The sequence below is a fragment of the Atta cephalotes genome (genome assembly GCF_000143395.1).
Source record: "Atta cephalotes unplaced genomic scaffold scaffold00016, whole genome shotgun sequence".
NCBI classification, from domain to species: Eukaryota; Metazoa; Arthropoda; class Insecta; order Hymenoptera; family Formicidae; genus Atta; species Atta cephalotes.
In genome coordinates, this window is record NW_012130080.1 from 4991575 (window position 1) to 5003021 (window position 11447).

Sequence of the window (11447 nt, forward strand, 5' to 3'; positions counted from 1 at the left end):
TAATAATATAATAATATATAGTATAATAATAATATAATAATAACTAAACTAAAACTAACTAGTACTAATTTTAAATTTAATTAAAAGTAAAGTAAGTAGTGTGTGTGTATATATATATATATATATATATATATATATATATACAAAAGAGGACATTGCTATCGATGAATCACTAATGGAATATAAGGAATCCTACAAATAGTTTAATTCATCGAAAAGGACGAAATTCGGTAATTTTATAAATTATGTGAATTAGAATCGGATTATGCTATGATTTTAAAATATACACAGGTAATGATAAAATAAATTCTAATGACAGTGCATCTGAAAGTGTTGTCAAAGAGCTATCACAGTTAGTGTATATATAGCTATCACAGTTAGTTATACAAAGGGCATATTTTATACTTAGACAATTGGTATTTTTCGCCAAAATTATTTATAATTTTAGTTAACAGTAAAACTAATGTCGTTGAGATAGTAGTTCGAACAGAAAGAATATTTTGTTAAAGATTTTGTTAAAAAAGGGAAAATGAGAAGATGAGTAGAATGAGAAGCTGAAATGGAATATTGGCTTTAAAATGACCGATGTAAACCTGGCGCTCAATTTTATCAAAAATAAAAATTAATACTGCAGGCCGTTTGTACTTCGTTTGTACTTGTTTGTACCTCTCTTATTTTCGTTTGTACCTCAAAGGGTTCGGAGATACAGCGCGTTTCAGTTTTTGCGCAACCCCTACATAGCAAATTTAGCGAATTTTAAAGATATCGAAATGGGACCAACGGCATTCGAAAGAGAATCGTTTGTACTCGTTTGTACTTCTATTACTTTCGTTTGTACCTCAAAAAGTTCGGAGATACAGCGATTTCAAAATTTCATAAATGCATCAAGAGGGTAAGTCGGTCATTTTTAAAGATAACGAAATGGGACCAATGGCATTCGAAAGAGAATCGTTTGTACTCGTTTGTACCTCTATTACTTTCGTTTGTACCTCAAAGAGTATCTCCGAATTCTTTGAGGTACAAACGAAAATAAGAGAGGTACAAACGGGTACAAACGATTCTCTTTCGAATGGCATAAATGAAATTAAAAAATTTTAAAGTTGCGCGCTGGCCATTTTTTATTTTTCACTTTTTGTTTAACTGTTTGAGGTACGAAATAATGATCAGTACAAACAAATACAAACGAAGTACAAACGGCCTGCAGTATTAATTTTTATTTTTGATAAAGTTGAGCGCCAGGTTCACATCGATATTAAAATGGAAAGATAAAGACGAGATGTTTATATTATTTCTACAGTAGAAATGACTGAACAAGATAAAAATCAATTTTATCCTACTTCGAAACCGAAATGTGTCATTGAGTACAACACTAATAGAATGATTGGAATTGATCGGCAAGACCAAATGCTAACGTGCTTCCCTGTTACGAGGAAATATACGAAAGGATATATCGAAAAGTTTTCTTTTACATGTTTGGTACTTTTCCTACATTTTGTTCAACAAAATAAATAATAGAAAAAACAGAGTCACGCTGAATGATATAGAATTGAAATAGCCGAATTATTAATTGAAAAATATACCAAAATATAAACAACGAGGACGATTATCGAACGGAGATTTATCACAGAGACTGTATGCACAACATTAAGGTCATTTTCCCAAGCATATAAACCCAACATCATCGAAATCAAAGCCACCAAAAGTCTGTAAAATTTGTAACGAAACATAAAAAACGGAGTACAAAAGATGTAAAGTTGCATTACATGTACCAATATGTTTCGAAAGCTACCATATGATTGAAGATTATTAATTTTCTGTAAATTTTTTTCAAAAAGTTAATAATTTAAAATAAGCATTTCTTCAAAAATTGGAATAAAATATTATTGATTTGTTATTTTTTTTATTTCAAGTTAATAAATCTTTTTTGTTCACTGATGGATCGTTTTCGTAATTATTCATCAAACATCTTATAATTAAACCAGTTATTTACGTAAGACACATGTGCGATTGGCACAACTTAGGACGCTTAGAACGAAATGGCTCGTGAAATGGCTCGACGTGTGACCGATCTTGCTGTTAATTATGATACGCGCCATCGGAACTTAAATCGTAAGACAAGAGGTTGAACTCTTTGTTTTTAATTGTCGGTTTAAAATTAAGAATATAATTTTGCTATCCTTTCCATTCTCGCTTTTATTCGATGTATTATTGAAATATTTTTACACGAAATTCAAAGATTTTAAATATCGAGTATGTAGCATTATATGAAAGTTCCTCGCATGGAAAATTAAAAATCATATTTCTAATACTTTAATGTGTTTCATATTCTATTAAATTCAAACTATACCAAATGTATTTGAAATTCGTCTATTATATATTTATTTATAATTTATTTTGACCTAATCGATAAAGCTCAAACGAAAGGCTTTGAAAAAGATTCTAAAGATTCAATGTTATGAATAATTTTTATGTATACAAATTTAACCATCTATGTATATATACTCAAATTCATTACGAAATTAATTAAGCGAAAAAAAAAAAATTTATTGACTTGCATTTCATATCGAGATAAAAAACTGTAAATAAAAAACTGCTGAAGAAGAGCTTTACAAGGCATCGACTCGGCGCATTTTGCCGTTTCTGTATCCAAAAGTTGATTTATGTTAGATGCCGGGTCAAAGAGGTCGAGTACTTTAGCATTATACCGAGAATGTTGCGAATGCTGCAACCATCCTTGAACGCTACTGCAATTGAGTGTAATCGTCGGAAACGCAAATGTTCTAGCGTCATTGTTATTTCAAATGATGAGTAACGAACGCGTTTGTAGTATCATTCTTTTCTTAAATAAGAAAACGTTGGAGAAGTCAATTTTATGGGCTAACGAGATCTTATTGATAAGTACAGACGAGTCTCTTAACTATAATTTTGCGGAAGGATATGAAAGACGTCAGAGCAAGACTTTGACGCATAAATTAATTGTAATTGTATATCATTTGGTTTTTAATACGATTAAAACGTTAACGTAAGACCTCGCATTTTTATTAAAATTGTGAATTCTTAGGAAAGATTATATGTTTTGAATATTTTGTTGTATTCTTTCACAACGCGAATTTATTTAGTTTAAATTATATATTATATTGGATACATATCATGTATATAGAAGCTATAAAGCAGACAAAAATTAAAATGAATAATATAATGAATAATGAATTATTCCTTAACAAGCAATATTATCAAATAAATTAATGAATTCCTATATAATAAATTATTCATATAATGAATTATTTCTTAATGATTAATACGTTTTCGTATAAATATCTAGAAAAGATAATATATACCGCATGATTTCGTAAGACTTTTACGCGTTGGGAAGTTAATAATTTCTATTTGCACTTAATTAGGCGCGACGTCGGCAAGTTTCCGATGCACAGCGCATTGTGCGCATCGATGCGCAATTATTTAAGACTTCGCTCGATCCCGAAGCTCTCGCTCGTTATGCAAGCTCTTCGTGTTTCCCCCGACGACGTATCGATTTCTGTCAGACGCGGAGAACCTGATCTACGAGTTTACGCGCGTACGAGCCGCCTGCAGCGCGAAATATCTCGCGTATAAATTGCTCGATCACCGATAGAGTCGAGCAGCACGGACATGAAAATACAAACGGCCATCGTCGGCAGGTATCAGTACCGAATAGTTTATTATCGTCATAAACCAGACTATACCGACGTTCGGGAACAATTCGAGCGTGTATTTTGCCATGAGCACTGATGCACTTGTCCACGTGAGAGAGAGAGAGAGAGAGAGAGAGAAAGAAAGATAGGATAGATAGATTTACCAAATAAAAAAAATCGTTATTTTCTTGCGAAGCGATATTTGTATTCGCAGAACAAAGAAACGTATCGATACCGTTATCATTATTATTGCGCACGCTAAAATTTTTCTATATTTCAAAACTATGTTCTACACTTTAAAAAATATTTAATAATTTATTTAATGTGCACTGGAAAAATACTTAAAAATTTATTACGTTTATTTCACTAAAATAAATCCTTACTTAAAAAAAATAAAATTATTCCTAATAAATAAACTATCTCTATTAAGTTTACACCTAATGAGATATATATATATATTTTTTTTTTTTCAATTGCTAGTTTACACTTAATGAGATATGTATTTCAAAAATATATATTTCGTCATTATAGCCAAACTTTTTATAAGCAATAATTATTAAAGAAATCGTTACATTTGCTTGTAAATTTTTCTTTTTCCTATTGTATAAGTAATTAATTTTCTTTTTCCTATTGTATAAGTAATTAAAAAATGTTTCAATATTTCTTAAAAGAAAAAGCCTCGTCTTATCGAAAAAACATGTCACGTTGAATCATGTTCCCATTATAACATATATCCTATGTAATTTCAAGCGTACGCATTCATGTTCGCATCTTATGCACAATGATGCATAATTATAATTCCATCGCATCGTCAGTTTTGTTGCTGATTTTTCATGATATCGACGCTCTGAAAGTTCCAAGTCGGTTTTCTGGGTAGCTGGGTTGGTAGTTGAAGAGCCAATTCAAGGAAGGATATTATGTAGCCTTAGGGGGATGCTAGGTGGTGACGTCCCGTTGAAGTTCCCGGAAGCGAAGAGCAGAACACAGGAAGGCTCGCAGCTCACTGAGGAACACGAAGGAGAAGAGGTGCGAGGATATTGCATTCTGCTTGGTAACTTCTGCAGCATCCTATCTCTATTTCTCGCTTTCGAACACGTTTTTCCCTTCCTCTTTCTCATTCATACTGTCTATCTCTTATGCTCCCTGTGATCTTCCGTCAGCATTCTGCTCGACGAGGAACTTAGCAAAGAGTCTAGCAGATTTACATGCACGTGCTCGGATCTGTGTGGCTGGATACTGTTTACGCTTGAATAAAGTTCCTTTCCCTCCTTCTCTTTGCTACGCGCTCTAAAATGCTAATGCAATTGCTATAAGATGATTTCTGATGAATAGCAATAATAACTATGAACGCGATTAATACGTAAGAGAACAAAGGTGATGAGAATAAATGATGTGATCATATCTTACAAGATAGAATTCAAAGTCACATTTGTTACACAATGTGTTTCGTACTTCAATGACATAAATACAAATAAATACAGCGCAAATTAAATGAGATGATTAATTAAATGATTTCTTATAATGTCTGATCATGAGTAATTTCTTGTGGTAAAAACTTCTCAGTTTTCATTTGTAATTTATATGTAAAATATTTAAAAAAATTTGTTTCTTCTTGATTCTAAATTTCTCTTCAATTTTCTTACATTATTCAACAATTATATTGATATAATTTTATTATAAAAAAATAAAATTTTCATACATCTTCATTCAATGTAATACTTTTAAATTGTGATTAGTTAGTAATTTTTGCCTAGAATATGATAACAATAGTATTGCAAGATATCATCAATTTACCTACATAAAAAGATATTTTTAGGATGAATACGGTAACAGTAATTAATATCTTATTAGATCTTACATATCTTTTCATTTTTCATCTCATTCCATGAATTTAAATAGATCTATATTTACGTTTGCATGTAATAAATTATGAATTTGTATTGGTGTCCGTGTTTATGGGCAGCGTAAGATTAGACTTGATTATTTGTAGTCTGCTTATATTAAATGTGAGCAAGATAGTTTCGCGAATATGTAGTTTCATATACTGCAAATTTCATATAATCCTTAATTTGCTTAAACATCTTCTACATGTTCTTTGCATAATGAGTATCCACATATAATTATTCGAATCACTAATTAATCGGATTATAAGAATTAAAGATTTTCAAATCTTTCTTTAATTTAAATATATAATTATAATAATAATTTACATTGTTGATGAAAAAAAATCTCCTTGCCGTAGCTAACCTTGGTTTGTTAAAATAATTTGCTGCTGTAACTATAAATTTATAAACTCCGGCGAAATGGTTTGCTGCTATAATAGATATCACAGCTAAAACATTAGATATGATACTTATATTTTAGCTGTCCATATTTTACATCTACCATTTAGTTACACGCAGTTTTCAATTACATCAGCTATTAATTTTCTTTTTTCCATATATCTTTTAAATATAATATAATATTCCAAAAATATTAATTTATATTTATTTTTGTAGTTTTAAAAGATTCCATTTCTTACTATATATTATAAGATTTTTTTGTTATAAAAAATGTTTCTTTTTGTAAAATCAAAATTTCAATTATGCAATTTAAATTATTAACATTTCATCGTACATTCTGTATTCTGCACATTATATTAATCAATTTATCAATCTTATAACTACTCATGTTGCCCATTATATCGCGATGCAAATTTCTAGGCTGCCATGATTCCAAGCGTAATATCGCATCGCATTCTAGCGTAGCGCATTTGCATTTTCAAATTTTCGAGGGGCGCGCGCTGATTCCTATCGTCGTTGCTCATTGTCTTGATCGACATTGCAACTCGGATTTCACAAGACCGAGCCATCTACTTGCAAATCTCAAAAAGTTTTATTATTCATTCCATATAATTCCTCATTGAGTGTACTTCGACAACGTTGGCTTTCGTCTCACAAATCTTCTTACGGTTGCTTTATTGTTACCAAGCCAACCGAATATAAATGGATTTCATGCATACGTTTATATCCTGAAAAAAATTCTGGTTGTAAATGGATGAATGAGAATTTTCTAGTTAAATTTATTAAAATTCTACAATAGTTGAGATAATCGGAATTCTGATCGATACAATATATATTTCTGGTAAAATCTACTAGAATTACTATTACTTCTTACTTTTACCAAAATAATTATCAATCAGAATTCTAATAGAATTTAATCAGAAAACTCTAATTCATCTATTTTTCATGATTTACAATTACTATTTAGCCGAATCAGATCATCTTTCTCAGTGCATAATTCTAAGATTGGCTGTCACTTTTGTATTAAGTATTTTTCTTGAGTCGCAGACTCAATATATATATATATATATATATATATAATGATTTGATCTGCATTAACATTACATATTCCATAACATTAAGAATTTTTCATAATGCACAAATGTATGCACAAATGATTCATAATATTATAGATCCTTTTTTTTTGTAATATTATGTTATATATTGTAATAATTTATGTAATATGGCAAAGTGCATGTTTGTAATTTCTAAATAGATAAAGAAACAACGTCAACAAGATGTTGTATAAATCGTGATTCTCAACAATGTTTGATGTTTCAATAAAATCGGAAAAATGCTCTATTACTTTCGGAAAAAAGCTCTATTACTAACTTTCTAAAAAAAATACAAAAAAGGAAACGCCACATCAATTCGCGTGTCGAGTGAACATCGTACAGTGGTATTTTTGCCTTGTTCCTTTGGTCTTTTCAAGACTACTGAGGCCTTAAGTTCCTGAATAAAGTTTCGTATCCTGCGGAACGCCTTTATATCCGTCTTATGTAGTCGCTTGGTAGTCGATACGACAGTCGAGATTCCTCGCGAAGAGCAGCAGCAGCATGATAAGAAACAGACGGAATAAAGAGGGATAAAAAGTATCGAAAGAAGATAGAGGAGATCTTGTGGAATGTCGAGCTGGATGTTCGTCGCTCTACTCCCTTCTCCTCTTTCTCCCCCTTTCTATTTTGTTCCTCTTTTCCGTCTCCTTACTGATCCTGTGGTTTTCCGATCTTTTTCTATCCTCTATCCTCTATCTTTGAATAGAGAGAAGAGAAAAACGGAGAGGGAGAGAATGGAGAGAAGAAACGATAGAATGAATGATATAGAAAAGAGTGAGACAGTGGAAGAGAGAGTATCTCTTGAAACCAGTTCGATCTATAACAGACCCTTTGCATCGCATGTACGAAAAACGAAAACGAATACGCTCTAGCTAGTCCATCGGCTATGAGTTATAGACGAATCGAGCTGCGAGATTCGAAACAACCGGCTAGCTTTATTGAGGCACGTACTACATCAACTAACCTACAGAATTGACCGAATCTTGCACAGAGGAGTAAGTTAACGCATTGCGAGTCGATTATCAATAATGTAATAAAGTCGATTCTACTTTTTCTATAAGTATGTATGTTTTAACGCAATTCTAATTCGCAATTGATTATATAATCCAAAGTTAAATCTTTCAAAGTGATATAAATGATAAATTATTTAATTGTGTTAACAAAAATTTAATTTTTTTTGCTCGTATGTTACGAGTAATTATACTTAAGGCACACTTTTCTCATAAAAATAATGGTTTTAATTTTTATTGATTATATATATAAAATTATCTTATATTATACATTAACATATCATTAAAATTAATACATCATAGTATATCATTGTGAAAAAAAACTATATCTAGTTATCCTATGACTTTATCATAATTTTGAAAATTTAATATTCATATTTATATAATTAAATATATAATTAATTTAATTTAAATATATAATTAATATTAATTTACATAATTAATTTAAAATTAGAGTTTTATTAAAATTAGAGTTTTATTAAAACAAGCTATACATATAATCGATTTTTATTTCATTAGTTTTTTAATGTCATCAAACTAAGAAATAAACCAGTTATGTCAAAACTGATTTGCTTCTCTTCATTTGCGAAAGAATCTGATAAATAATATTTAGAAATATACGTAATTAAAAATATATGTAATTAAAAATATGATAAAATATGAAATATACAAATATTTAATTATTATTAATTAAATATATTAATTAAATATATTAATTAATTTTACTTAATACGATATATTTTTAAATATAATGTATATAATAAAATATAATGTATATATGTAATAGTTTGACAATATCTAAGTATGTTTATATATCATTATAATTATGTGACAGTGATTAACATTTTAAACTTGCGGTTCACACATTAAGATATATTTTTGAACTTGCTATTCATGATAAAGTTGAATTAAACTAGGAAGATGCCGAAATTCGTTTACGTCTGCAAAATAGCAAATTTGGATGCAGTTATGTGATCGATTTTCTGTGATGCATACACAAGTTTCTGATGAAGGACGGAAATTTTTCGCTGTCAGGGAACCATCCGGTTGCTGAAGTTGCAAGCGTTCTTTCCGAACTCTCTTGCGCAACTTTCGTGAAAATTGGCTCCTGTCGTGGACCAAGTTATCTACTTTCTTCAGGTTTGTCTTGAGATTCTAAGAAATATTACTGGTATAATTATTAATAGAGAATTTTGACCTCACAAGTAACATAAATTAATTTTTTGCAATCTTGAATTTAAGTATATTTGCAAAAGAAATCGATCAAAATCCCAAATACAGTAGATATAAATAGTTTTTAAATAGTTGAAAAATAAATAATTATAATTTATGTAAACTATAATTTTTATTAAGATTGCTAAAATGAAAATAATGATGCGATATTTAATGATTATTTCTATTTATTAAATTTTTTTATACGTTATACTTAAAATTTTTTTAAGTATTACGTACTGCGATTTGATTTTTAATCCTCTCATAAATCTAACTTATGAAACACTGGCGGCTTAAAGTCGTAAATGCTTTAGGTACTAAATAGATACTAAAAGACATTCAAACGTAAATATCTATTAAGACACATAACAATGTTATTTAAGAGTACTTAATTGTAGACAATACAATTTTTTTTAATATAGTTTTCACATTTATCGTTCAAATAATTTACTTGAACGCATATAACTTATTATATATAATTTAATTATAATTATATATAATAAATATTTTCTTCTATTAATTGACTTAGATCAAAATTGTTATTAGTTTAATGTATACAAAAGAACTATAAGTATGTGCAGAAAAGCAAGATAAAGCACAATGCAAATAAAGAAATAAAATATAAGAATTCTTATCGATATATCGCATAATGATATCATTAACGTACAGTCTTTGATAATATAAAAAGAAAATGCAAGATCATTTTCTCTAAAAAATATCACAAACAGACTTGATATCAGAAAGATTTGAGGGCAAATAATTCGCTTTTCTCATTTCGACCGGACACACGAAAGTGTACTTATGGTGAACGGTAAAAATCTTTTTACACGCGCGACACATTGGCCAATTTGCCCGAAAAAGTTGGGAACAGCTCGTGAGTTTCACCAGAATCCGTTTTCCGATTTCTCGTATGTAACCTAAAGAAAAGTTTCTTTCTAACGAAAAAATATCCATTTTGCAAGTTCGAGATTACATGCGTTGTCAGAGTGTCCCGTGGCTAGAAATTTGACTTTCATTATGAATGTTCTTTGATCAATATTAAATTGATTCTGTCCCGCGATGTTTGCATTCAATATGTATACGTTTCTGATACGAGGGAAAAACTCGTTATGAATTTTCTATTGGTATCGTTTTGCGTCACGAGCGATATTTGCACGTTTCACTGACTAACATCGAGTGGATATTGCATATTCTTGACCGGTGACATACGCGCACATACGACTGCTTGCTTTTCGCGCATAAAATGCTAATCCAATCTGCCGAATGTACTTCCGCGCAATTTACTGCTTTCCGTTCCATTTCTCTGAATGGTAGTATCTACCATCCGTTCATTTCGGTCTATTCCGTTCATGAAAAAATCATTCTCGTTTAGAATTTTTTTTTTATTTAGAGAAAAGAAGATCGTATCGTCTTAAAATAATGTTGTCAATTGATATAAATGTATTGGTAATGATGAAATGACAAGAGAAAAATATGAAATGAAAGAAATCTGATGTATTTTAAATCAACGCAAAACAAAAAATTATCTAATGTATAAAAAATAACTAGATATAAACTAGATATAAACTAGATAAATCTGTATATCTAAAAAATATAAAAAAAAACTAGAATGATGAAAAACAATTAGAAATAGTGCTGTAAATACTTTTTAATGCGATTAGAAATAGCAACCTTCAGGAAAATCAGTCTATTTTTTATAATTGCATTTATGAAGATTTCAATTATCATCTTATAAAATCTCTATTATGAAATATTCAGTTAATTTAACTAATATCATGTTTTCCACATAATTAGTGCGAGGTCTATTACTCAGATTATTAAAAAATATGCAATTTTACAATTCCACATATCTTTATCGCCGTATAATACTGTTCATAGCTGTTAGATTTAATTATGATAAACACTTTTTAATTTAATCTGCACTGCACTTAAATGACGAGGCGACGAGCTTTTCACAAGACTGATTCTCTTGATCGCCGAATTGGAAAGGAGTCGGGGTCGCCTTAATTGCCGCGTTTTCACCTTCGGAAAGGGCGAAGATTCTTTCAGGATCATCTCATGACGAGACGACTCTTTAGACTTTAGAGGACAGGCGGACGCGTTAATAATCTCGTTAACGTTCTGGCCGACGAACTCGCCACTTTCGAAACCCACTTACAGTCAGGTCTCTCTCTCCCC

The 11447-nt window shown here is 30.0% G+C and overlaps 1 pseudogene; it reads left to right on the plus strand.

Moving 5' to 3' along the window:
* The first annotated feature begins 9064 nt into the window (after positions 1-9064).
* The window catches only part of LOC105618451, a 3554-nt pseudogene continuing 1171 nt past the window's right edge, over positions 9065-11447 (plus strand).